Here is a 26,813-nt window from a genome sequence, read left to right on the forward strand (position 1 = left end):
GAAGTTCCAGTGATCTACATGTAACACAACCTAGTCTGCCTGATGAGATGAATACAAAACTAGTTTAACATCAAGCCCAATTTTGCTCTCAAGTGAAGTTGACAGACTGTTGTACAAGGCTGGATATTAATCTAAACTTACAGCCATCCTGAAATACTCAACGGAATCTGTCTGCCATGGAGAAGAGAAAGATGCCTGGAATGCCTTTGTCAATGTGCCGCCCATTTTTCCCCATGATTGACATCACCAGTGACTCACATAAAAGTTGCTGGTGAACGCAGCAGGCCAGGCAGCATCTCTAGGAAGAGGTGCAGTCGACGTTTCAGGCCGAAACCCTTCGTCAGGACTAACTGAAGGAAGAGTGAGTAAGGGATTTGAAAGTGGGAGGGGGAGGGGGAGATCCAAAATGATAGGAGAAGACAGGAGGGGGAGGGATGGAGCCAAGAGCTGGACAGGTGATAGGCAAAAGGGATACGAGAGGATCATGGGACAGGAGGTCCGGGAAGAAAGACAAGGGGGGGGGGGGACCCAGAGGATGGGCAAGGGGTATATTCAGAAGGACAGAGGGAGAAAAAGGAGAGTGAGAGAAAGAATGTGTGTATAAAAATAAGTAACAGATGGGGTACGAGGGGGAGGTGGGGCCTTAGCGGAAGTTAGAGAAGTCGATGTTCATGCCATCAGGTTGGAGGCTACCCAGACGGAATATAAGGTGTTGTTCCTCCAACCTGAGTGTGGCTTCATCTTTACAGTAGAGGAGGCCGTGGATAGACATGTCAGAATGGGAATGGGATGTGGAATTAAAATGTGTGGCCACTGGGAGATCCTGCTTTCTCTGGCAGACAGAGCGTAGATGTTCAGCAAAGCGGTCTCCCAGTCTGCGTCGGGTCTCACCAATATATAAAAGGCCACATCGGGAGCACCAGACACAGTATATCACCCCAGTCGACTCACAGGTGAAGTGTTGCCTCACCTGGAAGGACTGTTTGGGGCCCTGAATGGTGGTAAGGGAGGAAGTGTAAGGGCATGTGTAGCACAGGTAAGGGAGGAAGTGTAAGGGCATGTGCTCCCCATCACCAGTGACTGCAAGTTTTGATTATCCAATCAATGCTCTTTCTCAGCTACTTGACTCGACACTTTGATAACTAGAAGATTGATCCAAAGCTTTTACTCATTTATTTATTGACCCAATGGTTAACATACAGCTTGGAGACATCATTAATATTTTAAGTGCAAAGCAAATGAACTTATTCCATCAAGTAACCTCTTTAATGCATTTGTACATTCTCGATCTGGGACAGTTGGCATCAAACAAGATTACCACATGGGTCCTTTGATCCAAGCTGTACCAGTAAGAAATGCATTATTCAATATTGAACGGTATTGCATCTGCAACTAATTGGTTAATAAAAAGATAGTTCTTATTTGAATAAAATCATTCCATCTATGATCACAGTTCTTAAACTATTCCACTCTGGGCTCCACACATAATTCAGTGAATGGATACAAAAACTTGCATTTAGAAGGACTTTCTGAATAATCTCAATGTGCTTCAATGGGTGCTATCTGATAAACTAGACTAGGCCACATAATAGGACATCAGAAAATTAGGGCTGCACCGTAGCGTAGTGGTTAGCACAATGCTTTATAGTCCAGGAGACCCGGGTTCGATTCCTGCTGCAGCCTGTACGGAGTTTTTAATGTCCTGTTTCCACCATGATCCGAAATCATACCAAGTAGTAGGTCAATTGGCCATTGTAAATTGTCCCGTGATCAGGCTAGGATTAAATTGGAGATTGCTTGGATGCGCCAGAGGGTCTATTCAGCATTGTACCTTAAATAAATAAATATAGTAAATTTCCCAAAATCCAGCAGCTTCAGAACATGGGCGGCAGATTACCAGATTATTGTACATGGCAAGAACATGGCAAAGTCAGGTTCGTAAATTGTAGGCATGCTATGCTGTAGCCGAGAATGTGGTGACACTTGCAGGCTGTATCCAGCACATCCTTGGGCTCTGTTGGTTGTTGACATAGATAATGGATTTCATTTTATGTTTTGATGTACATGTGACAAATAAAATAAAGAATCTTTAATCTTTATCATCCAGATAGTAAAGTTTCGAGTTTGCTTGTAAATTTCACTCATCCCCAATCTCATCAGCCTTGAGGCTGCTTGCCACATGTCAACAGATGCACTTAAGAAATCAATTAAACCAAATTAACAGCATGATACCACAGAGCCACCAGATGAGAAACAGATACTGACATCTCTCCAGGACTGCTTACGTGCACAGATACAGACCCCTCATTAAACATTGGGAACCATTTCAGCAATTGACAAAATACCAACTTCCTATCTCCACAACACCATAAATAATTAAACCACAATTTAAAATGTAACAACTGAAATATCTGATACTATAGTTTCACACACAACTAGATTCCCAGCCTCCAACAACCTCAGAACTCAAAATGAAATTTCCATGCTCTTTCCATATGCATCTTGACCATTTCTAAAATTAAAGCAGAAAATTTAAATGAGAATCGAATCAAGTTTATCATCACTGGCATGTGTCATGAAATTTGTTAACTTAGCAGCAGCAGTTCAATGCAACATGTGATAATATAGAAAGAAAAAAATAAATAAATCAATTACAGTAAGTATACATATATTAAGTAGTTAAACTAAAAATAGTGCAAAACAAATATATAAAAAGTGAGGCACTGTTCTTGGGTCCAATGTCCATTTAGGAACTGTATGGCAGAGGGGAAGAAGCTGTCCCTAAATCATTAGGTGTGTCTTCAGCCTTCTGCACCTCCTCCCTGATGGTAACAATGAAAAGTCCTGGGTGATGGGGATCCCTAATAATGGACGCCACTTTTCTGAGGCACTGCTCCTTGAAGATGCCTAGGATAATTTGGAGGCTAGTACCCAAGATAGAGCTAATTTTACAACTGTTGCTTCTTTCAGTCCTGTGCAGTAACTCCTCCATTCCAGATAATGATGCAAACTATCAGAATGCTCTCCACTGTAGGGCTATAGAGATTTAGGTGACAAACCAAATCTCCTCAAACTCCTAATGAAATGAAACCTTTTATAGCTGCATTGTAATGTTGGGACCAGGTTAGATTGATGCACTATCAACTACTCCAAAAGACTGGAAGTAGAGTAAATACTGAAAGGCTTTTATTAACAGCAAAATGGGTCTCGTCCCTGCTGAGTATCTGTCCTGGACTGGGGGAGGAGCGATGGCACAATCGCCTTTATTCAGGGGTCTGTGGGAGGAGCCACAGGAGCAGTCAGCAGAGGGGCGTGTCCAGACAGTTAACCCAGTTACAACATATATATGTAGTTTACCACATAGATCCCCAGAGATCTTGACACCCAGGAACTTGAAACTGCTCACTCTCTCCACATCTGATCCCTCTATGAGGATTGGTATGTCTTATCCTTCCTGAAGTCCACAATCAGCTCTGTCGTCTTACTAACATTGAGTGCCAGGTTGTTGCTGTGACACCACTCAACTCGCTCTTTGCTCCTGTACGCCCTCTCATCTCCATCTGAAATTCTGCCAACACACAGAATGCTGGAGGAACTCAGTAGGCCAGGCAGCATCAATGGAAAAGAGTACAGTTAACGTTTTGGGCCGAAACCCTTTGGCAGGACTGAGAGTCTCGGCCCGAAATGTTGACTATACTCTTTTCCACAGACAGACATCCCACCCTGCAAAAACTCATTTCAGGGAGGTAGCACCATCAATTTGCGGGAGATCCCGGAACTTCCGGGAGAGGTGGGATGTCTGCAATAGAGTAACTCCCAAGCAGCTGGCCAGCTAGTTTAAATAATGTTAGCTATGCTAATGAACGAATGACACCTGTTAAACTCACCTCAACATGTCTTTTACAGTCTTAACCCACCATGGGAAATAGAAAAGTTACTGTTGCAAACAGTACAGCGAGCAACACTGTCATTATTTTGACCCCTATTAGGCAGGGGTACACTTTAGGGTAGTCTGGAGTGATGTACGTTTTATATTTTCTTTTTTTGGAACACTCTGCCATGGCGCACTCTCGCTCTCTTGCACGCTCTCTCTCTCTCTTGCGCTTGCTCTCTCTCTCTCTCGTGGTCGCATGTGCTCTCTCTCTCTCTCTCTCTCTCACACGCTCGCTCTCACTCTCTCTATCTCTCTCGCTCTCTCTCACGTGCTCACTCTCTCTCTCACGCTCTCTCTTGCTCTCTCTCTCGCTCGCTCTCTCTCTCGTGGTCACTCTCTCTCTCACGCTTGCACTCTCTCTCTCTCACGTTCGCTCTCTCTCGCGTTCTCTCTTGCTCTCTCTCTCTTGTGCTCACTCTCTCTCTCGTAGTCTCTCTCTCTCACGCTCACTCTCTCATGGTCGTTCTCTCACACTCTCTCTTTCTCTCTCTCTCACTCTCTCTCTCTTTCTCTCTCTCTCTCTCTCGCTCCCTCGCTCTCAAAAAATTGATTTCCGGGATTTTGTATATAATTTGCGGGCATCAGGGAGCCACTATTAATATGCAGGAGACTCCCGGAACTTCCGGGAGAGGTGGGATGCCTACATAGATGCTGCCTGACTTGCTGAGTTCCTCCAGGCTTTTGTGTGTGTTGCTTGGATTTCCAGCATCTGCAGATTTTCTTTTATTTGAAATTCTGCCAACAATGGTTGTATCATCAGCAAATTTATAGATGGCATTTGAGCTATGCCTGGCCTCACAGTCATGGGTATAGAGGTAGCTAAGCACACACCTGAGGTGTGCCAGTGTTGATAGTCAGTGAGGTGCAGATGTTATTTCCAATCTGCACAGACTGTGGTCTTCCGGTTAGGAAGTCAAGGATCCAGTTGCAGAGAGAGGTACACAGGCCCAGAGGTACAGAGGCCCAGGTTCTGTAAGCTTATCAAACAGCACTGGAGGAATGCTGGTGTCAACGAACAGCACCCTGACATAAGTGTTGGCACATGTTTTACATGGATTTCATAGAACATAGAAATCTATAGCAGCTTACAAGCCCTTCAGCCCACAATGTTGTACCGACCATGTAACCTACTCTTGAAGCTGCCTAGAATTTCCCTAGGACATAACTCGCTATTTTTCTAAGCTCTATGTCCCTATCTAAGAGTCTATTAAAAGACCCTATTGTACCCGCTTCCACTACCACCACCGGCAGTGCATTCCACACACCCACCACTCTCTGTGTGAAAAACTAACCCCTGACATCCCCTCTGTACCCACTTCCAAGCACCTTAAAACTATGCCCCCTCGTGTTAGCCATTTCAGACCTGGGAAGAAGCCTCTGGCTATCCACACGATCAATGCCCCTCATCACCTTACACACCTCTGGACTTCTCTGGATTAGAGCTTTATAATTTCCAGCTGTTATCTTTCGCAATACCATTTCCTATTCCCTTAAATTATTTTCAATGTCACTTCTTAAAAAATAGTTTTTATTTGTTGTTCTTTGATCAGTCAAGTAATAGAGCACATATTTCCAAGATAGAAGCCTTTTATTAGGAAGAAAGATTGTTATTGGAGTATTACAGGAATGATTATACATTATAAAAGGGAGATTGTTATTGGAGCATTTCAGGAAAGATTGTACATTACGAAAGAGATTGTTACTGGAGCATTACAGGAGAAATTGTACATTGTAAAAAAGAGATTGCTATTTGAGCATTTCGGGAGAGATTGTACATTACAAGAGAGATTGTTATTGGAGCATTGTTGGAGAGATTGTACATTATAAGAGGGAGATAGTTATTGGAGCATTGCAGGAAAGATTGGACACTACAAGAGGGAGATAGTTACTGGAGCACACTAAAGGTGCCACTTGAATGTGGCATTGGAAATTGATTAAAAATTGCAGAAAAGGTCTCCTTTGAGCAGATTCCTAACTCCAGGAGACTGGGATGTGGAACAGCAATCAAAAATACTGTGGTAACGACTGACTTAAATATAGTAAATTTACAGAAACAATGGCTTCCGCATGGAAAGCAACGAGCACAGGGAGCAACTGCAACTTTTATCACTTTAGCCAAGTCAACCAAAACTGTTCACTGTAATGTTAAAATTAAAAAGATACTTCAAGAATCCATCTGCAGCAGATCAGAGTGTCTGAAGGGGTGGTCAGGGCTCACCCTATGAGCTTAATGCTAGGAATGAGATATCATGCCAAGTTTTCAACTGACTGGCCAAGCAACACATCTGCAAACCACATTTTTTCCACTAAGTTGCAGGACACAACCCACAAGCCATGACCTGTGTGTGCTTTTCCAAAGGTTCAAGATCTAACAGTTGCCAACTCATTGTGTGACAATCAAGGATCATATAACAGTAAGAGGAATTCAATCTTGTAATGTTATGGCTAACAGAGCAAAGGTCAAGCTTGCATCTTTGCGCAGGATATCCTCCAAGTGATACCAGGACCCATGGAACAAATCCAGACTCAACTTCAAGCTACACACGTTCATCGGTCCTCTCCTTGTCACTCTCCCACAGGATAATGTGCTTAACACAACAAAGATTGTTTTACATTCAAATCTGTACTGTATGACAGAACCCAAAGTGAGCTTCTAATTTAAAAGAATTAAACCTTCATGGAGTTTTTGTGTTTACCTGTGGAACAAAGTACAAGTTAATCTTTTCATATATATTGCTTAATATTCAATCAACTTTAATGTTTTACCGTTTGGAGTCCGATTGCAAAAGCACTAGAATTTCTCAGGCACAGAATCACTCACCCACACAAATTGTATTTCCTGCTTCATCACCATTCATTACTTCTTGAATGATTTATTTAACAACACTGATTATTTTTCACGAGTATTTCGCTAACTTTGAAACAACACAGGATAATAAAAGACACACAGGAAAAAAAAAGTTAATAACTGCATTTCCCAAGGAAGCAGAAAGGTCGTGAGCTAAAGAGTTGCATTTAGGATTTTGCTGAGGGCTGGTTTCAGTCCAGTGGGATTCACTTTAGCTATTTACTGAGTTACTGTAAACAAATAGAGCTGGATCTATAATGTACTGATCTGTCTACCAAGCTAGTCCTTTCACAAAGAATTTACAGCAAGTTTAATACTGGCTTAAGACCAACATAAAAAAAAGAACTCCACACGTTAGACTCTAATCTTCACTTGCAATTGTGCACTTTAGAATCAGCAGATCTAAGGCACAGAGGGCCATATGGATCACGTTGGTTAAAAATGGACTGTCTAGTTTGATCTAATTTCTTATCCCTTGAGCCATATCTTATAAATTATGGCTGCTTTAGTGCTTATTCAGAATCAGATTTATTGTCACTGTCGTATGTGATGTGAAATTTGTTGTTTTGCAACGGCAATATGATACAAAGACAAAAATAGTACAAATTGCAAAACAAGTACTCAATGCAAAACAGATATGAGGTAGTACTATGGGTTTATAGATCATTCAGAAATTTCATTTAAACATTTTTTTTTAAATTGTGGTGAAGGTTTCTGTCCCCACCATCCTTCTAGCCAGTAACCAGCCTTGTTTGATAATATTCCGCATTAAGATTGTGGATTTGCTGGTAAAAGTTCAAAGTTCGAAGTAAAATTTATTATCAGATTACATACATGTCACAACATACACCCCCGAGATTCTTTTCCCTGTGGGCTTATGGCCTGCATCCCATCACAAAGCAGACTGAAGATGGAGGCAGAATTCCACAGCAGCTGGGCTGGAGCAGATGGGTACTCCTACAAGGTTAGCAAGCATAGAACTTCAACTCTGCCATTGCTTCACCATCTCACCCAACAGGATCTGTTACACAACACAATTGGGTGGTATTTAGACCTGAAAGCGTATTTTTCTGAGAATTAGAGGGAACTTCTGATGTTTCCGACAGACGAAATTTACAAAGGTGCTGCTGAGACTTGAGGACCCAAGTTATAGGGCAAAGGCTAAATAGGTTAGAACCATATTCCCTGGAGCATAGGAGAACGAGGGCAAATGTGACTGAGGTGTTCAAAATTATGATGCTTGAAGCCTGAAGACACACACTCAATGATTCAGCAACAGCTTCTTCACCTCTGCCATCCAATTTCTGAATAGACATTGAACCCATGAACCCTACCTCACTACTTTATTGCTTAACTATTCATATATATATATATACACACACACTTACTGTAACCCAGTTTCTCTGTTATTACGTATTGCATTGTACTGCTGCTGCAAAGACAACAAACTTTCCATAGTAAACCTGATCCTGATGGATAGAGAAAATGCAGGCAGGCTTTTTCCACTGCGGGTGGGTGAAACTAGAATTAGAGGTCATGGGTTAAAGGTGAAAATTGAAATGTTTAAGGGGAACCTCTTCACTCAGAGTGGTGAGAGTGTGGAACCAGCTGCCAGTGGATGTGGGTTTGATTTCAACATTTAAAGATGATGGGACTTTGAGAGGCTCTGAGACTTTTACTGTGCCATAGTCTGTTCTTATCAAATTACGGTATTGCTTTGCACTGTTGTAACTATATGTTATAATTAAGTGGTTTTTGTTAGTTTTTAAGTCGGTTTGTCATGTGTTTTTGTGATATCATTCTGGAAAAACATTTTTATCATTTCTTAATGCATGCATTACTAAATGACAGTAAAAGGGGACTGCGTGTCCTCATAAGAGAAAGTTGGATAAGTATATGGATGGGAAGGGTATGAAGGGATATGGTCCAGGTGCAGGTTGATGGAACCAGGCAGAATAATAGTTCAGCATAGACTAGATGGGCTGAAGGGCCTGTTTCTATGCTGTAGCATTCTATAACTATATCCCTATTTTACCATCAACATGTTCAAGATAGATCAAAGGTTCTATGTTGGGTGCAAAACTGATGCAAGTGTGAAGCAGGCTCGACTGTGGTTCTACTTCATTAGTAATTTGGGGAAATCTGTGTCAAAGACTCATTCAGGTTTCTACAAGTGCTCTGTGGAGAGCATTCTGGCAACTAGCATTACGTCCTGGTATGGAGGCCCCAGTGCTCACGAATGAAGGAGGTCGACTCAGCAAGTTCCATCATGGGTCAACAACCCACCCCCCCCACTAGCAAGAACACCTTCAGAAACAGTGGCTGAAGGAAGTGGTATCTATCATGAAGCAAACTCACCATCTAAAGCATGCCTGCATCTCATTACTATCATTGGGGAAGAGATCCAGGAGCCTGAAGACCCACACTCAACATTTTAGGAACAGCTACTGCCCCTCCATTATTAGATTGATAAATTGTCCATCAATACTACTTCATTAATCCTCATACTTTGAATATATATACTAAAATAAATAAAATATATAAAATAAATAATTTGTAATTTAAAGTAATTCTTCTGTCTTGCACTGTATTGTTACTTCAAAACAATAAATTTCACAACATAGGTCAATGATATAACTGATTCCTGTTCCCCTGAAAAGTTATCAATCCTGATAAACTGTAGCTTTAACAGGAATTTATCAGTCCTTGTAAGACTGACTGATGAGCTGCTTTGTCTGTGAAAAATCATACAGATTTACCACTGAGCATCATCCATGGTCGGCCCTGACCAACGGAGGCCTCGCCACTGAGCACAACGCAAGATAATCTGCTTCATTTATTTCACATCCAGGCCCCTGAGCGTGCTCAGAACCAGTCATAGAAAACAGATTGATTTATTTGTTGCTTTTTCTTGATTTCTTGTGATACAGCACGGAGTTGACCCTTCTGGCCCTTCAAGCTGTGCTGCCCAGCAACCTCTGATTTAACCTTGGCCTAATCACAGGACAATTTACAATGACCAGTTCACCTACGGACTGGTACGTTATTGGACTGTGGGAGGAAATCTGAGCCACCAGAGGAAGCCCATGTGATCACGAGGAGAACATACAAACTGCTTACAGACAATAGCGGGAACTGAACCCGGATTGCCGGTACTGTAAAAATATTGTGTCAAACATGACACTACCCTATGGTTAAGATGTCCTTTATTGTGCCATTAAAATCTCCCCTCTTAAAGCAATATCCTGTTTTTTTAAGTTTTCAGATCACTTTGTTACAAAATATTTCAACTTCTAAGAAGGCACAAGAGAAAACGCAGATACAAGAAATTTTCTGCCATAGGCGCTGCCTGACCTGCTGAGTTCCTTCAGTGTTGTTGTGTTGAATCAGATGTTAAAGTCAATTCCAATTGCCCAGTGGATAACACTGTGATTATTGGTAGTTGCAACAAGTGGAATCACTCAATCTTGGGCAATAGATTTAAATTTACCAACTCTTGAAAGTGTTCCAAGTGCTCAGAATAATGATATTTTTCAGTACAGGAGATGGGATGTTATGTTGAAGTTGTACAAGATGTTGGCAAAGCCTAATTTGGAGTATAGTGTGTAGTTTTGGTCACCTGTCTACAGGAAAGATGTCAATAAGGTTGAAAGAGTACAGAGAAGATTTACAAGGATGTTGCTGGGTCTGGAGGACCCAAGTTACATGGAAAGATTGAATAGGTTAGGACTTTTCTGCTTGGAAAGTAGAAGACTAGGGGAGATTTGATAGGGGTATTTAAAATTATGTGGTGTATAGATAGCATAAATGCAAGCAGGCTTTTTCCATTAGATTGGGTGGGACAACAACCAGAGGTCATGGGTTAAGGGTGAAAGGTGACACGTTTAAGGGGACCTTGAAGGGAAACTTCTTCACTCGGAGGGTGGTGGAAGTGTGGAATGAGCTGCCAGTGCACTTGGTGCATGCAAGCTCAATTTCACCATTTAAGAGAAGTTTGGATAGGTACGTGATGATAAGGGATGTGGAGAGGATGTTTCTTATAATGGGGCAGTCTAGGACCAGAGGGTACAGCCCCAGAATAGAGGGATATACCTTTAGAACAAAGATGAAGAGGAATTTCTTTCACCAGAAGGTAGTGAATCTGTAGAATTCATTGCCACAGACAACTGTGGAGGCCAAGTCATTGGTTAGATTTAAAGTGGAGGTTGATATCTTCTTGATTAGTCAGGGCATCAAAGGTTATAGGGAAAAGACAGAAGAATGGGGTTGAGAGGGATTATAAATCAATCATGATGAAACAGTGGAGCAGATTCAATGGGCTGAATGGCCTAATTCTGTTCCACTTATTGTCTACAATGTGAAAAGCTGACACTGTGTCAAAACCAAAAGAATCACAGTCACCTAAAGATTAAGACCATAAGACATAGGAGCAGAATTTGGCCCAGTGAGTTTGCTCCGCCATTTCATCATGGCTGATCTACTTTCCTGCTCAGCCCCAATCTCCTGCCTTCTCCTCATGTCCCTTCATGCCCTGACCAATCAGGAACCTATCAGAATCAGGCTTAATATTAATATCACCAGCATATGCCGTGAAATTTGTTAACTTTACAGCAGCAGTACAATGAATTACAACCTCTGCCTTGAATATGCCTAATGACTTGGCCTCCACAGCTACCTGTGGCAATGAATTCTACAGATCCACCACTCTCTGGTTAAAGAAATTCCTCATCTCCATTCTAAATGGACATCCCTCTATTCTGAAGCTGTTCTCTCTGGTCAGACTACCCCACCACAGGAAACATCCTGTCCACATCCACCCTGTTGAGGTCTTTCAGCATTCAATAGGTTTCAATGAGATTCACTTCCCACCCCCACCCATTTCTTCTGAATTCCAGTGAATACAGACCCACGGCAATGTTATCAAACACTCCTCATATGATAGGCCATTTAACCACAGAATCATTCTCGTGAACCTCCTTTGAACCCTCTCCAATGTCAGCACATCCTTTCTTAGATAAGGGGCCCAGAACTGCTCACAATGCTCCAAGTGAGGCCTTACCAGTGCTTTATAAAGTTTCACCATTACATCCTTGCTTTTATATTCTAGTCGTCTCGAAATGAATGCCAACATCTCATTTGTCTTCCTCACCACAGACTTGATCTGCTCGAGGTCTTGAGCATCAACACGATATTCAGCTTTTGGATTTGAATGTCATTTGCATTGATAATATCCACAGAACTGCAAGATGTTCTACTGCGCATATAAATTATACCCTGGAGCAGTTCCTTGCTAAAGCAGAACAGGCAAGGTTGTTGATATATTACACTGACAGATGTTCTGTCATGAAGTATACTGTCAGTGATTGAGTCGTAAATGTTCAATCTCACCCTCGGCAGAGTGCTCTGATCAGAGTAATGGACAACAAATGGATACTCAGCTGTTCAGAATTCTAAATCTCTACATAGATTTCAATGCTCACCAGCAGCTTGGGTGAGTTGGGCTTACTAAACAACAAAGATTTTTAAAAATAGTGATTTTCCACACAACAGAAGCTTTTTCCTTTCAGCAGGGTGTTCTGCTTTGTGGAGATAGCTGCTGTTACTGTTTTTCTTTCCCCCTCCGAAATCCAGTTCAAGTTTATTGTCATCGGACTCTACATATACACAACCAAACAAAACAATGTGCCTCTAGCCCACAGTCCACCTACACAACACATATCACATACAGCACATAAAACAGAATATTAAACAATAAATCAAGTCAATTCACTTTTTATTGTCATTTCGACCATAACTGTTGGTACAGTACACAGTAAAAAAGAGACAACATTTTTCAGGACCATGGTGCTACAAAAACAATACAAAAGCTAAACTGAACTACGTAAAACAACACAAAAACTACACTAGACTACAGACCTGCCCAGGACTGCATAAATTGCACAAAACAGTGCAGGCATTACAATAAATAATAAACAAGACAATAGGCACAGTAGAGGGCAGTAGGTTGGTGTCAGTCCAGGCTCTGGGTATTGAGGAGTCTGATGGCTTGGGGGAAGAAATTGTTACATAGTCTGGTCGTGAGAGCCCAAATGCTTCGGTGCCTTTTGCCAGATGGCAGGAGGGAGAAGAGTTTGTATGAGGGGTGCGTGGGGTCCTTCATAATGCTGTTTGCTTTACGGATGAAGCGTGTGGTGTAAATGTCTGTAATGGCGGGAAGAGAGATCCCGATGATCTTCTCAGCTGACCTCACTATCCGCTGCAGGGTCTTGCGATCTGAGATGGTGCAATTTCCAAACCAGGCAGTGAAGCAGTTGCTCAGGATGCTCTCAATACAACCTCTGTAGAATGTGGTGAGGATGGGGGGGTGGGAGATGGACTTTTCTCAGCCTTTGCAGAAAGTAGAGACGCTGTTGGGCTTTCTTGGCTATGGAGCTGGTGTTGAGGGACCAGGTGAGATTCTCCGCCAGGTGAACACCAAGAAATTTGGTGCTTTTAAAGACCTCTACGGAGGAGTCATCGATGTCCAGCGGAGATTGGTCACTCCATGTGCTCCTGAAGTCAACAGCCATCTCTTTTGTTTTGTTCACATTCAGAGACAGGTTGTTGGCTCTGCACCACTCCATTAGCCGCTGCACCTCCTCTCTGTATGCTGGTTCATCATTCTTGCTGATGAGACCCACCGTGGTCATGTCATCAGCGAACTTGATGATGTGGTCCGAACTGTGTGTTGCAGCACAGTCGTTAATAAACCATCATTCAAAATGCATGTGGTAAAGCACAGCACAGGTAAGCAGTAAACAGCCTACTCTCCTAGTGATGAGATCTCAGTGGTGGCTGGGTATGCATTAGTCTCACAGCCTGAGGGAAGAAGCTGTTACACAGTCTGGCAGTCCTAGTCCTGATGCTCTTGTACCTCCTCCCTGATGGTAGTGGGTCAATGAGACTGTGGGATAGGCAGTAGGGACCATCAACAATGCTTTGGGCTTTTTGTCTCCAATGCTCCCAGTAAATGTCACAAATAGCTGGGGGCGGACAGGAAGACCCCAGCGATCCTTAGTGGTCTTTACTGTCCTTTATTGATGCTTTCCTCTGTTGTTAATCATCTCCACAACTCTACTCTTTTTTATATAAAAGAGATGCCCCACAGTAACAGGCCTCTCCAGCACAATGAGTCCTTGCGAGCAATTCTCCTACTAACCCATACGTCAGAGTCAGCGAGGAAGCCACAGCCCCCTGAGGCAATTCACATGGTCAAAGGGAAAATGCTCGTACCCTAGCATGTCACAGCAGTACCTTGTGGACTCCCCCATCCACCGCTTGTTTTGCTAAAAGTGAAGGTGATCTTGTTATCACAAGCATCTGGATTGTTTGACATTTTCTCACCAGCATTCAGGGCCCCGTCAGTCCTTCTAGATAAGACAACACTTCACCTGTGAATCTTTTGGGGTCATCTACTGTAGTAATAGTCATAGTCATACTTCATTATTCACTAGGGAAATTGGTTTTCGTTATGGTTGCTCCTTAAATAATAAATAGTAATAGAATCATAAATAGTTAAATAGTAATATGTAAATTATGCCAGTAAATTATGAAGTAAGTGCAAGACCAGCCTATTGGCTCAGGATGTCTGACCCTCCAAGGGAGGAGTTGTTAAGTTTGATGGCCACAGGCAGGAATGACTTCCTATGACGCTCTGTGGTTGCATCTCGGTGGAATGAGTTTCTGGCTGAATGTACTCCTGTGCCCACCCAGTACGTTATGTAGTGGATGGGAGACATTGACCAAGATGGCATGCAACTTGGACAGCATCCTCTTTTCAGACACCACCATCAGAGAGCCCAGTTCCATCCCCACAACATCACTGGCCTTACGAATGAATTTGTTGATTCTATTGGTGTCTGCCACCCTCAGCTGCTGCCCCAGCAAACATGATAGCACTGGCCACCACAGACTCGTAGAACATCCTCAGCATCGTCCGGCAGATGTTAAAGGACCTCAGTCTCCTCAGGAAATAGAGACGGCTCTGACCCTTCTTGTACACAGCCTCAGTGTTCTTTGCCAAGTCCAGTTTATTGTCAATTCGTATCCCCAGGTATTTGTAATCCTCCACAATGTCCACACTGACCCCCTGGATGGAAACAGGGGTCACCGGTACCTTAGCTCTCCTCAGGTCTACCACCAGCTCCTTAGCCTTTTTCACATTAAGCTGCAGATAATTCTGCTCACACCATGTGACAAAGTTTCCTACTGTAGCCCTGTACTCAGCCTCATCTCCCTTGCTGATGCATCCAACTATGGCAGAGTCATCCGAAAACTTCTGAAGATGACAAGACTCTGTGCAGTAGTTGAAGTCCGAGGAGTCCAGTGCTCCCAGTGTGGCCTCCCGTATACTGGTGAGACCCGACGCAGATTGGGAGACTACTTCACCAAGCACCTATGTTCTGTCCACCAGAAAAAATGGGATCTCCCAGTGGTCACCCATTTTAATTGCATTTCCCATTCCAACATGCCAGTCCATGACCTCCTCTACTGTTGCGATGAGGCCACACTCAAATTGGAGGAGCAATGCCTTATGCTCTGTCTGGGTAGCCTCCAACCCGATGGCATGAACGTTGATTTCTTGAACTTCTGGTAATGCCCCCCCCCACCACCTCTCCTTCACCATTTCCATTTCCCTCTCTCATCTCAACTCCTTACCTGCCTATCACCTTCCTCCGGTCCCACTCCCCCTTTTGCTTCCATGGCCTTCTGTCCTCTTCTATCAGACTCCCCCTTCTCCAGTCCTATATCTCTTTCACCAATCAATTTCCCAGCTCTTCACTTCACCCATCCCTATCTCCCGATCTCACCTATCACCTTGCAGTTCTTCCTCCCCTCCCCCCTTTTCTTACTCTGACTCCTCATCTTTTTTCCAGTCCTGCTGAAGGGTCTTGGCCCGAAATGTCAACTACTTTTTTTCATAGCTGCTGCCTGGCCTGCTGAGTTCCTTTAGCATTTTGTGTGTGTTGCTTGGATTTCCTGCAAATGCAGATTTTCTCTAGTTTAATATCCTGCTCAAATGCTTTCATCATAGTTATTATTTTATTGTGCATCCTTCAATAATCCGTGTTTCTCAGCAATCGTTCTGGATCAGAAGATTGGGAAATCTGATCACTGAACGTTACAATGTGAGATTGGGAGCAGATGTGGTAGAAAACATACAAAGATACACGTTAGTTTGATTAAGCATTCATGTTCATTTAAATAATTCACTACAGGTTCTATGTATAAATACATTAATTGCACAAGTCATCACGTGGCATACATCACAGGATAATATGATAGCATAGTGGTTCGCACGACACTTTACGGTACTAGTGACCGGGGTTCAATTCCCACCTCTGTCTTTAAGGAGTTTGTACGTTCTCCCCGTGACCATGTGGGGTTCCTCGAGGTCTTCTGATTTCCTCCCACAGACCAAAGACGTACTGGTTATTAGGTTAATGGGTCATTGTAACTTGTCCCGTGATTAGGCTAGGATGAAACTGGGCAGCACATCCCGAAGAACCGCAAGGACCTATCCCACTCTGTATGTCAATAAACAAATAAATCACGCTACCATGTGATACGTGTGCACCTCGCTTAAAGAAAACAAAGTTAGACCAGCACACCTGGACTCCAATGTCTTCCTTTGAAGTAGTTTCATCTTATGCAGTTACAAAACCTACAAATTACCACCAGTAGATCTGCTGCAGGTGGGTGGTTGGAACTAATGTCCTTGTCAAAAAGCTCAGCTGACCACCCAGAGCTCTGTAGTCTGGGTTGCCATACAGCAGGATTCTCTGAACTGCCAGGCGCTCTAACCTCAGCTGTTTCAATTGATTATTAGTTCTGGCTGTGGAAGGAAGGAACACTTTGCTGCTGATTTCTGGGGAAACGCACCGATTCCAAATCCCTCACACATTCTTTCATGATGGAAGAGCAGTTAATTAAATAAAAACATAGCCGCTTGACTTTATAATCCTTTGCAGCTTGAATACTTACTTGGCAGTTGAAGTCGTATTGCCTTTGTTAAATTCCAAGGCAGGGCAGTACAGTGATTTCATCTGATCATGCACTCAATTTAAACAGAATGAACAGCTGGAAGTCAAGTAAATCTGTGTTCCTAGTAAATGTGCCCATCTTCCCCAGCACATCAGTGGAATAATGAGAAACCAGCCAACATAGTGGGTCTCTATTCTGTTTGTTTGGTCTTGGAATGCTTTTATAACATTTACATTGTGCATAAAGAAATAATCATCTAATGTGTGTTTAAAAGTAAGACAACTGCATAATATATCTGGTTTAAGATGGTGCTGCTGAATCTCAGCTAATGAATCAAGGAAAACAACTCAATACTTTGTTAATCACTCTTTTACTGGTAAACTATCATTGCAAACAACATCCAATTCTTCTCAAACTCCTGCCTTCCCCTGTACAGATAGTAGAACCTTTGTCTCATGGCACAGAGACCTAGGTTCAACCCTGATAACTGCCTCTGCCTACACGCAGTCTGCACTCTCCCTGGACCGTGTGTGTGTTTCCTCATGGTGTTCCAGTTTCCTCCCAGATTCCAAAGACATGGAGAGGTTGGTACCCTCTCAAAACAGAGAGAAATAGAAAAATAGAGGGCTATAGGTAAGCCTAGTAATTTCTAAGGTAGAGACATGTTCGGCACAACTTTGTGGGCCGAAGGACCTGTATTGTGCTGTAGGTTTTCTATGTTTCTATGTACCCCTAATGGGCCATCATAGATTGCCCCAAGGTAGAGAATTGGGTTGGGGGGGGGGCAAGGTAGCAAGACGCATATGGAAGAATAAACAAAGTGGAATGAATATGACGGTTGGCACAAACATGTTGGAGTGAAGGGCCCCATTTCCATGCCAACTCTCTCTACAGTCTGAATGGTGATCAGTAATGTGCCAAGTTGTGAATGACTTCTGAATATATTTCAAACTCCAGCCATATTAAGTAACTTAAGAAAATCAAAAATCACAGGTTCATCATGCAAGACAATATTCCTGCTTTTGCTTTAAGGAATGTTATTTGATACTGGGAGGATATTGGGTTGAATGGTTCTCCAGTCTGCAGTCGGCCTTTGTGACACAACTGCAAATGCACTGGCTTTTCACTGTGGTGTAACTACCAATGTCCTTTTGCGTGCAATGTTCTACCTGTTCAGAAGTGGGCTGGCCTTCCATTGATGAGCTGACCTCAGGCAGAGAAATGGGATCTGTTGATGGCTTCAGGTGGTTTCCTGGCACAAAAGGCCATTCTGCCCATTGCATCTGTACCAGTTCCCAAGAGAGCAATCCTATTTGTCCCATTCCCCCCTCTCCTTACTTTCTCTTTGTATGCTGATTACAAAGTTACTTTTACTGGATCAAAGTCATATCCAATCTACTTCTCAAATATGAGAAAATCTGCAGATGCTGGAAATCCAGAGCAAAACACATAAAATTCTGGAGGAACTCAGCAGGCACGGCAGCATCCATGGAGACGAGTAAACAAGCAACGTTTTGGGCTGAGACCCTTCTTCATCTGCGTGTGTTGCTTCCAATCTATTTCTGCAATTTTAATTTAAAGATGTTTCAATGGTTACAACAGAAATGTCATGGGTCTTTCCCTTTGTGCCCAACTCAATGGACAGATCAACCTCAAATTGGTTGCACACAATATTGGAAACTTGGGTATTCATGACACCAATTTACACATCAAATTTTTAATTTATTGAGATGCATCATGGAATTGGCCCTTCTGGCCCTTTGCGCCACACTGCCCAGCAATCTCCCGATTTAACCCCAGCCTAATCACGGGACAGTTTACAATGACCAACTAACCAGGTTGTTCCATGGGGAGAAGGTACAAACCCCTCTCAGGCAGTAGTGAGAACTGAACCCAGGTTGCTTGTACTGTAAAGCGCTGCGCTAACCGTGTCAATTAAAAGAGAGTGGGGATGAGGAAAAAATATTTGTCATAATCAAAAATGATTTTGTCAGTGGATTTTGGGCCATATATCCATGAAATGTTGGCAAACTTCCTTCAGTTACACACAGGAATCAAATACAGTAGTTCAGCTTTCATTCTAAAGGCATCATTGATCCAACTTCATAATGGAACACAAGACCATAAGTCATAGGAACAGAATTAGGCCATTCAGTACATCAAATCTGCTCCGCTATTCCATCATGGCTGATCCCAGATCCCACTCAACCCTATACACCTGCCTTTGCACCATATCCTTTGATGCCCTGACCGATCAGGAAACTATCAACTTCCACCTTAGATATACACACGGACTTGGCCTCCACTGTAGTCTGTGGCAGAGCATTCCACAGATTTACTACTATCTGACTAAAAAACAAATTCTCCTTACCTCTGTTTTAAAAGATCATCCCTCATTTTTGAGGTTGTGTCCTCTAGTTCCTCCACCATAGGAAACATCCTCTGCACATCCACCCTACCTAGAAACATTGACCTGCATCAACTCTCCTGGGTTACGAGATAATGCTACACTCCAACACACAGCATATTCTGACTGAATTCTTCAAGGATGCTTCTTTTTCAGCTCCTGTGATTTATTGTTACCAGGGTGCCGCCTGGTTTAGAAAGTATGCATTATGATCAGAGATTAAGGGAGCTAGGGCTTTACTCTTTGGAGAAAAGGAGGATGAGAGGAGACGTGATAGAGGTGTACAAGATAATAAGAGGAATAGATAGAGTGGATAGCTAGCACCTCTTCCCCAGGGCACCACTACTCAATACAAGAGGACATGGCTTTAAGGTAAGGGGTCGGAAGTTCAAGGGGGATATTAGAGGAAGGTTTTTTACTCAGAGAGTGGTTGGTGCGTGGAATGCACTGCCTGAGTCAGTGGTGGAGGCAGATACACTAGTGAAGTTTAAGAGACTACTAGACAGGTATATGGAGGAATTTAAGGTGGGGGCTTATATGGGAGGCAGGGTTTGAAGGTCAGCACAATATTGTGGGCCGAAGGGCCTATACTGTGCTGTCCTATTCTATGTTCTATGTTCTATGTTAAGTTAGTAACTCACCGAGTGCACAGGATGTTCCTCAGGAAGAAATGCTGATTTAAAACGTGGCACATTGACCAGCTGTTGGATGCACTTACGAAGCCCACACTGTCAACAATTACAGTAAACAGGTGCAAGCACCAGAGAAACTAAACACAAGAGATTCTGCAGATGCTGGAAATCCAGGGTAACACACACAAAACACTGTTGGAACTGAGTAGGTCAGGCAGCAGCTGTGGAAGTGAACAAGCAGTTGAAGTTTTGGGCCGAGACACCTTTTCAGGACTGGAAAGGAAAGGGGAAGAGGACAGAATTTAAAAAATGGAGGGAGGGGAGGAAGGATAGCTAGGTGCTAGGTGAAGCCAAGCGGGTGGGAAAGGTGAAAGGGCTGGAGAAGGAAACTGATAGGAGAGGAGTGGACCTTAGGAGAAGGGAAGAGGAGGAGACCAAGGGGCAGAAGAAGTAAAAGGCCAGAGTGGCAAATAGAAAAGGGGAGAGGAGGGGATTTTTTTGTTTTTAAATCAGAAGGGGAAATCAATATTCATGCCATCAGGTTGGAGGCTACCCAGACAGAATACGAGGTGTTGCTCCTCCACCCTACGATGGCTTAGAGAAACTACTCCATTATATTGCTTTGATGCTGTAGTTTTTGAACTCCAGGTAATTGTCAAGGTAAAACAAGGGCTTAGAGTAGTTTACAGCAAATTAGAGATTTGACAATGAATGCTAAAATGTCAGGAAATTAACCATAGAAAATTCAGGAGACTGACAGGATGTCAGAATGTTCAACAAATGTATAAGTAACAATGGATAATATCCCTTTAGTAATATATGGCTCAAACTGGATTCAAATTTGAAAATGCTGCTTTGAAAGCATTGTTATTGAGCACTTGTTTAACAGTGCTACATAAATACATATGGGTTAGAAGAGGAGATGGAATAAACATTTCCTTAAGAAAAGCAAATAGGATCTAAAATCAGAACAGGGTATTCTTTAGAAAAACTGTGGAGGAATAAATACGATAGCCCTGAAAACACGAACGTGGTGTGCCAAGTTCAATTGACCCATGTCCCTCAACAGAAATGCAAGCAGGAACTTTGTGCTGATGTCCAGTTTCATAATCTCTGTTTACAGTCAGCACCAACCGTGCGGCTCATTTTCCCCACTCGCCACTAGGGGGCCAGTATTGTAGATGGTGGGTTTCAATTGAACAGTCTGCACCACTTAAATCTTCTTGTTCTTAAAAAGGCAAAGTTCACTCTGGCTGCATCCAATCCACTTTTGAAAGCTACCATTCACACACCTTCACTTTCGGGCAGATGGGGCTTGTGGTTAGCAGTTCATCTAGAAGGAAAACTCTGATCGTAACCTCCGCTGCCTTGCAGCTATACCCACTCATGGGGAGAGTTTAGGGAGTAATCCCAGAGGAAAGATCTGGAGCTGAAGTCCCATTTTGAGTTCAGCGCTGACTGCAAACTCATACGACGCTGCTGGTGACAAGTTGTATCGGTCTCTGCCATTCCTTTGGGTCATCAGTTGTGTGGAGTGGGGGAGCTTGTTAGATGGACTTTCTCTCCATATCGTATTGCCCCGGCTTGCACATAATTTATGGTTGACTCTGACCAGCAGGGGGCTCCGAATCTGCCTTCACTGTCCTTTCAGATGACAACTACTCACTTTTAAATAAAACCTCATCACCATGGTAGTTAAGAGTCAAAGCACCACAGCACAGAAACTGGCCCTTCGGCCCATCAAGTCATGCTGAACTACATGTCTGCTTACCCCCATCGACCTGCACCCAGACCATAGCCTTCCGCACCCCTCCCATTCATGTATTAATTCAAATTTCTCTTAAATGTTGAAATCGACCCCACTTCCACCACTTCTGCTGACAGCTCATTCCACATTCTCACCACCCTCTGAGTGAAGAAGTTCCCCTCATGTTCCCGCTAAATATTTCACCTTTAATCCATGATCTCGAGTTCTCATCTCACCAATCTCAGTGGAAAAAGGCTGTCTGCATTTCCCTTATCTATACCCTTCAGTTTCCCTTATCTATTTCTATCAAATCCCTCACCCGTTCTCCGAGCTCCAGGAAATAAAGTCTTAACTGATTCTGCCTTTATCATACCAGTTATTGTAATTAAGTGATGACTAATCTCTGATGTTCCCACTGATACCCATTTCATCATTATATCCCTATATAATTTTGTATGTAACAATCATCAATACTTTCCACGTTATAGAGTCATAGAAAAGTACAGCACTAAAACAAGTTCTTCTGCCCATCTAGTCCATGCCAAACCATTTAAACTGCCTACTCCCATTGACCTGCACTGGGACCATAGCCCTCCATACCCCTACTATCCATGTACCTGTCCAAACTTCTCTTAAACATTGAAGTCGAGCTCGCATTCACCACTAGTGCTGGCAGCTCATTCCACACTCTCATGACCCTCTGAGTGAAGAGCTTTCCCCACAGGTTTCCCTTAAACTTCTCACCTTTCATGCTTAACTTCTAGTTGTAGTCCCACCCAACCTCAGTGTAAAAAGCCTGTTTGTATTTATCTTATCTGTTCTTGAAGTAAAGCAATTCCAATGAACCAATAAATGACACTAACATGCAGAATATGTATACAAAAGTTCTAATTTTTTATAAAAATCCTGACATCTAGTTTTCCCTTTTCCTGTCCTGAGTACATTGTGTAGGATTCACAGCTGTGGGAATGTCTATGGGCAAAATGGACTCCTGTGTCAAAACAGTTCTATGATTCTTTGCAAAACTTCCTGTTGCTAATGTAACTTTACAGCATATTATGGAAAGCAGTGGGAGAGAAGAGTGACTGTCAATAACATTGTAATTCTTCCTGTGCGGAGTGGAGGTGGAGGGAGAAATCAGGCCCATTGTGGGTATAGAATTAAAATGAAAATGAAATAAGTGGAAACATCTTAAATTGCAGCAAAGTTGCAAAACAGTGTTATTTTCAAGTTGTGCCGATCATTCATAACACTGAAAATTAATTCAAAACCATTTTAAAAAAGCGAGGATACACATTTCAAATGATATGCTGCAGAGCCTAAAATTGCAAGATATTATTTTCAAACTGTGCAATTAATTTATAACATTCAAATCTAATACAGAGTAATTCAATAAATGGTGAGGATGTGAGTGTCGTGTGGTGTGCTGCAGAGCAAAAGATTCCCAGTGGATGCGAGTTGCCTCACCTTCGCCAAATCTAGTCTTCAGTGTCCCCATGAGAAGAGCAGTATTATTATCTGCAGATCTGGCTTTCATCAGCTGGGCGTATGTTTGTCAGGATGCTGGTTAAGAACAACAACAGCAACTCAACATACGTGGCACATTTAATAGATCCAAATACGCTTGGCAAGACGGGTTTGAAAATTCAGCACATGCTCAGCTTTGAGGTAACAGCAAGGGCATATGAGGTGAAGCTGAAATATTCTCCCCATGTTCGAAGAGTGGACAGACATGCCCCGTCATGTTCTGGACCTTTAGGCAGTTCGTTTTATTATGACTGTTTAAGGGTTCATCTTTTTAATCATAAATCCATATAAAATTATTTTTAATAGATTGAATTATCTAAAATGAGTTTGAATATTTCTGAATATTAGGGGTTTCCACAAAAAATTAAAATGGTTAATAACTTTGACAGTTTAGATAAGGTTACTTCACCAGTGAGTGAGCAGCAGATGTAAGCTGGCTCACCGATCCCACTGAACTCTGGGACACACATTTGTCAAATGCACTCCAAACTATTTCTTACATATATTCTTCTTCCTCTTGAGCAGGCCTTTGGGATTGAGTATGATTCCATTTTTTTGGGTTCTGGGGCGACTGATGGGGCTAGGGTTAGAATGGACATCTGACGTGCTAAAAGATGAAAACTTGATCTCCTAATCAACCTTGCCATGACCTGTGCACTTTATTTGTTTGTCTGTTTCTGCAACTGCAATGCTATATTCAGCATTCTGTTTTCTATTTCTTGTTTGACGTAATTACGCATCGCATAATCAGTCTGGATGGCATGCAAGACAATATCTTTTTATAATTGTATCAAGATACCAGGACGTTAATAAAGCGATACCGAAACACAAACACTTACACATGTGGGGCAAGGCCTCCCCACCACTGAGCACATCTACATGAAACGTTGTCGCAGGAAAGCAACATCCATCAGTAGGGATCTCCACCGCCCAGGACATGCTCTTCTCTCACTGCTGCCATCAGGAAGACGGTACAGGAGCCTCAGGATGCACTACCAGGTTCAGGAAGTTATTACCCCTCAACCATCAGGCTCTTGAACCAAAGGGGATAACTTCACTCCACTTGCCCCATTATTGAAACATTCCCACAACCAATGGACTCACTTTCAAGGACTCTTCATCTCATGTTCTCAATATTTATGCTTACTTATTAATTATTATATCTGTCTTTTTGTATTTGCAGAGCTTGTAGACTTTTGCAAACTGGTTGAACACACTAGCTGGTGCGGTCTTTCATTGATTCCATTAAGGTTATTATTCTTGTTGAGTCTGTGCACAAGTACATATATATTAAATAAAAGCACGCACACAGCAGATGGCTTTAATGAATTTATTCACATTGCAGCGAGAGAACGATGTGCATGCAGAGATGCACAGACAACAGATCAATACGTCGTGCTGGGGGGGCGTCATTGCTCTAAAAGAAATAGATCCATACATTACACTTCCTCCCCTTTAGATCAATACATCAAAACTGTGAATGTACAAAACTTTGAATTTCCCTTTTGTGAACCCATATGCCAAATAAACATGCTTTCACAATAACAGTCCATAACAACTTTTCAGTTCTAAAGGTTCAGTCTTTTGGCTGGCGCTCAGTTTCTTTCGGAATAGCGCCACTGGACCTGTGGAGTGGCATCGGATTTGGTAGGTATCTTGTCAATGACAAGATTCTCATCGCACCTCTGGACCAGGTTTGGTAGGTGTCTTGTCTAAGACAACATTTTCAGCTTCTGGTGTCACATTGCTGTTAGTAACTGTAATGTGTCCATATTGTTGGATGCAATCAACTCAGGTGTGTTCTTCAGTTGAGCATCCACTATCTAGTCCACATGACGTTTCCAAGTCTGATCTCCAACATCCACTGTGTACAGTGGTCTAGTTCTTGTAGCTATTCTACTGGGTGCCCATGGTAATCGTGTGCTAAGACTTCCTGTCCAATCTTGAAACTCTATGCTGCTTCACTTGACCAGGGCAGGGAATTGAAGAAAAGGGAAGGGGGAAGGGGAAAGGCAACTGTCTGAACTGTTTATTCTGTATTTCCCTCTGTAGATCTGGTTTCAGGAGGTCTATGTGAGATCTCAGATTCCTGCTCATGAACAGCACTGCAAGCGTTTGATTTGTCATCGCATGAACAGAGTTCTGATATACAAAAAGGCAGTTTTATCGGATGTTATTAGTCTCATTGTCTCCTTGAATGTTCTTTCACATCTTTCTGACCTCTCCCACCTTGCTCCCATCTGTAACAGTGCATTCAATGGGTGCAGCACTGTAGCAATGTTTGAGGGAAACCAGGGATACTAGTTTACAAGGCCCCAGTACGAGCTGAGTCGTGACACATTTTCCAGTTTAGGTGCCTGTAGCACTGCTCCAATCTTCTTTTGTGATTTATGTATGCCATGCTTGTCCATGACATGTCCACAATATGAGACTTCGTTCATGAAAAACACTTTGTACGCAAAGAATACTTACTCAGCCTGGTAAGCGCTTTACCAAGGTTCTGGAGGAGCTCATCATCAGTTTTGCCAATCACAATGACGTCATTAAGGTAACATTGTGTTCCTGGGATATCTTAGAACACTTAGTCCATTGCTCTTTGCCAAATTGCTGGAGTTGGTGCGACGCCAAAGACGAGATGATTATACTGGAACGGTCCCCTGTGAGCATTGACGAGTCAAGCAGGAAGTTCCTCACAATCAATCTCCATTTGCAGATAGGCGTGTGACAATTCAATCTTTGAAAACTTCTCCCCTCCTGCCAAAGATGCACAAAATGTCTTCTGTTTATAGCAGATACTGCATAGTACACAGTACCACCCTGATGGTTTGAAATCCCCACATATGCGAATCGTTCTTATCTTCCCTTTCTTGATCACTGAGACAATGGGTGTGGCCAAATCACTCCACTCAACCTTGGAGAGAATTCCAGATGACTCCAAGCTCCACAGTTCAGCATCCACTTTAGGACATAGTGCATAAGGCTTTATGGAATCTTAGTGTTGCTGTTTCATCCAGTTCAATTCTGGCATTCATGCTTTTGAGTTTACCAATCCACTTTTCAAACATCTTCTCATTAGCATTAAGCAGCTGTGGCAGTTTCTGATTAGTGTTACCATTTGGGTTGCTGTTGCATGCTGATGTCACATTGAGAGATTTAATTGAGTACCAGTCAAGTTTGGATTTTTCTCAACCATTCATGTCTGAAAAGTGCTGGCCCTTCACTTTACAACACGTAAAGCCTAACTGTTGTGTTCCATCTCCATACTTCACATTTAGTTTCAGTTTGCCTTTGGGACACACTTTTTTTCCACCTGTGTAAGTCTTTAGCATCACGGAGGTCTTCTCTAATGGCATCTTAGAAAACTGTCAGTTGTGGTCAGCCTGTGGAATTATGGGCAAAGCTGACACATTAAACAGCTCCATTTTCAGTTTTACACCAGACATATCTATTGTGATCCAGATTTTTCTGTGATCTGGTTCAGCTATACTATGTAGTTCCAGGCATGATAGCTCACCTTTGTCAGACTCTGTGTTGTCCGATTCTGTTTTACAGTCGGTAACTCTATCCGTTTGCTTAGTTGTGTTTGAGACTTTTCACTCAGTTGTGCTCTTAGTCTGTCATTCTCTCTACGTGACCTTGTCTGTGACCTTTCTGCAAACTTTTTCTTTAAACCAACAATCATTTGCATCATGGGA

At 42.6% G+C, this 26,813-nt stretch overlaps 1 long non-coding RNA gene across 1 annotated transcript in view; it reads right to left on the reverse strand.

The window, feature by feature from the left end:
- Positions 1-24,434: 24,434 nt before the first annotated feature.
- LOC140185832 (uncharacterized) overlaps positions 24,435-26,813 on the reverse strand; it is a 53,533-nt gene continuing 51,154 nt past the window's right edge. The window contains exon 2 of the long non-coding RNA XR_011882737.1: positions 24,435-26,498. This is a non-coding gene — a long non-coding RNA (uncharacterized lncRNA). The remainder of the gene's footprint in view (positions 26,499-26,813) is intronic.

Source organism: Mobula birostris, chromosome 21, assembly GCF_030028105.1.
Source record: "Mobula birostris isolate sMobBir1 chromosome 21, sMobBir1.hap1, whole genome shotgun sequence".
Lineage (NCBI taxonomy): Eukaryota > Metazoa > Chordata > Chondrichthyes > Myliobatiformes > Myliobatidae > Mobula > Mobula birostris.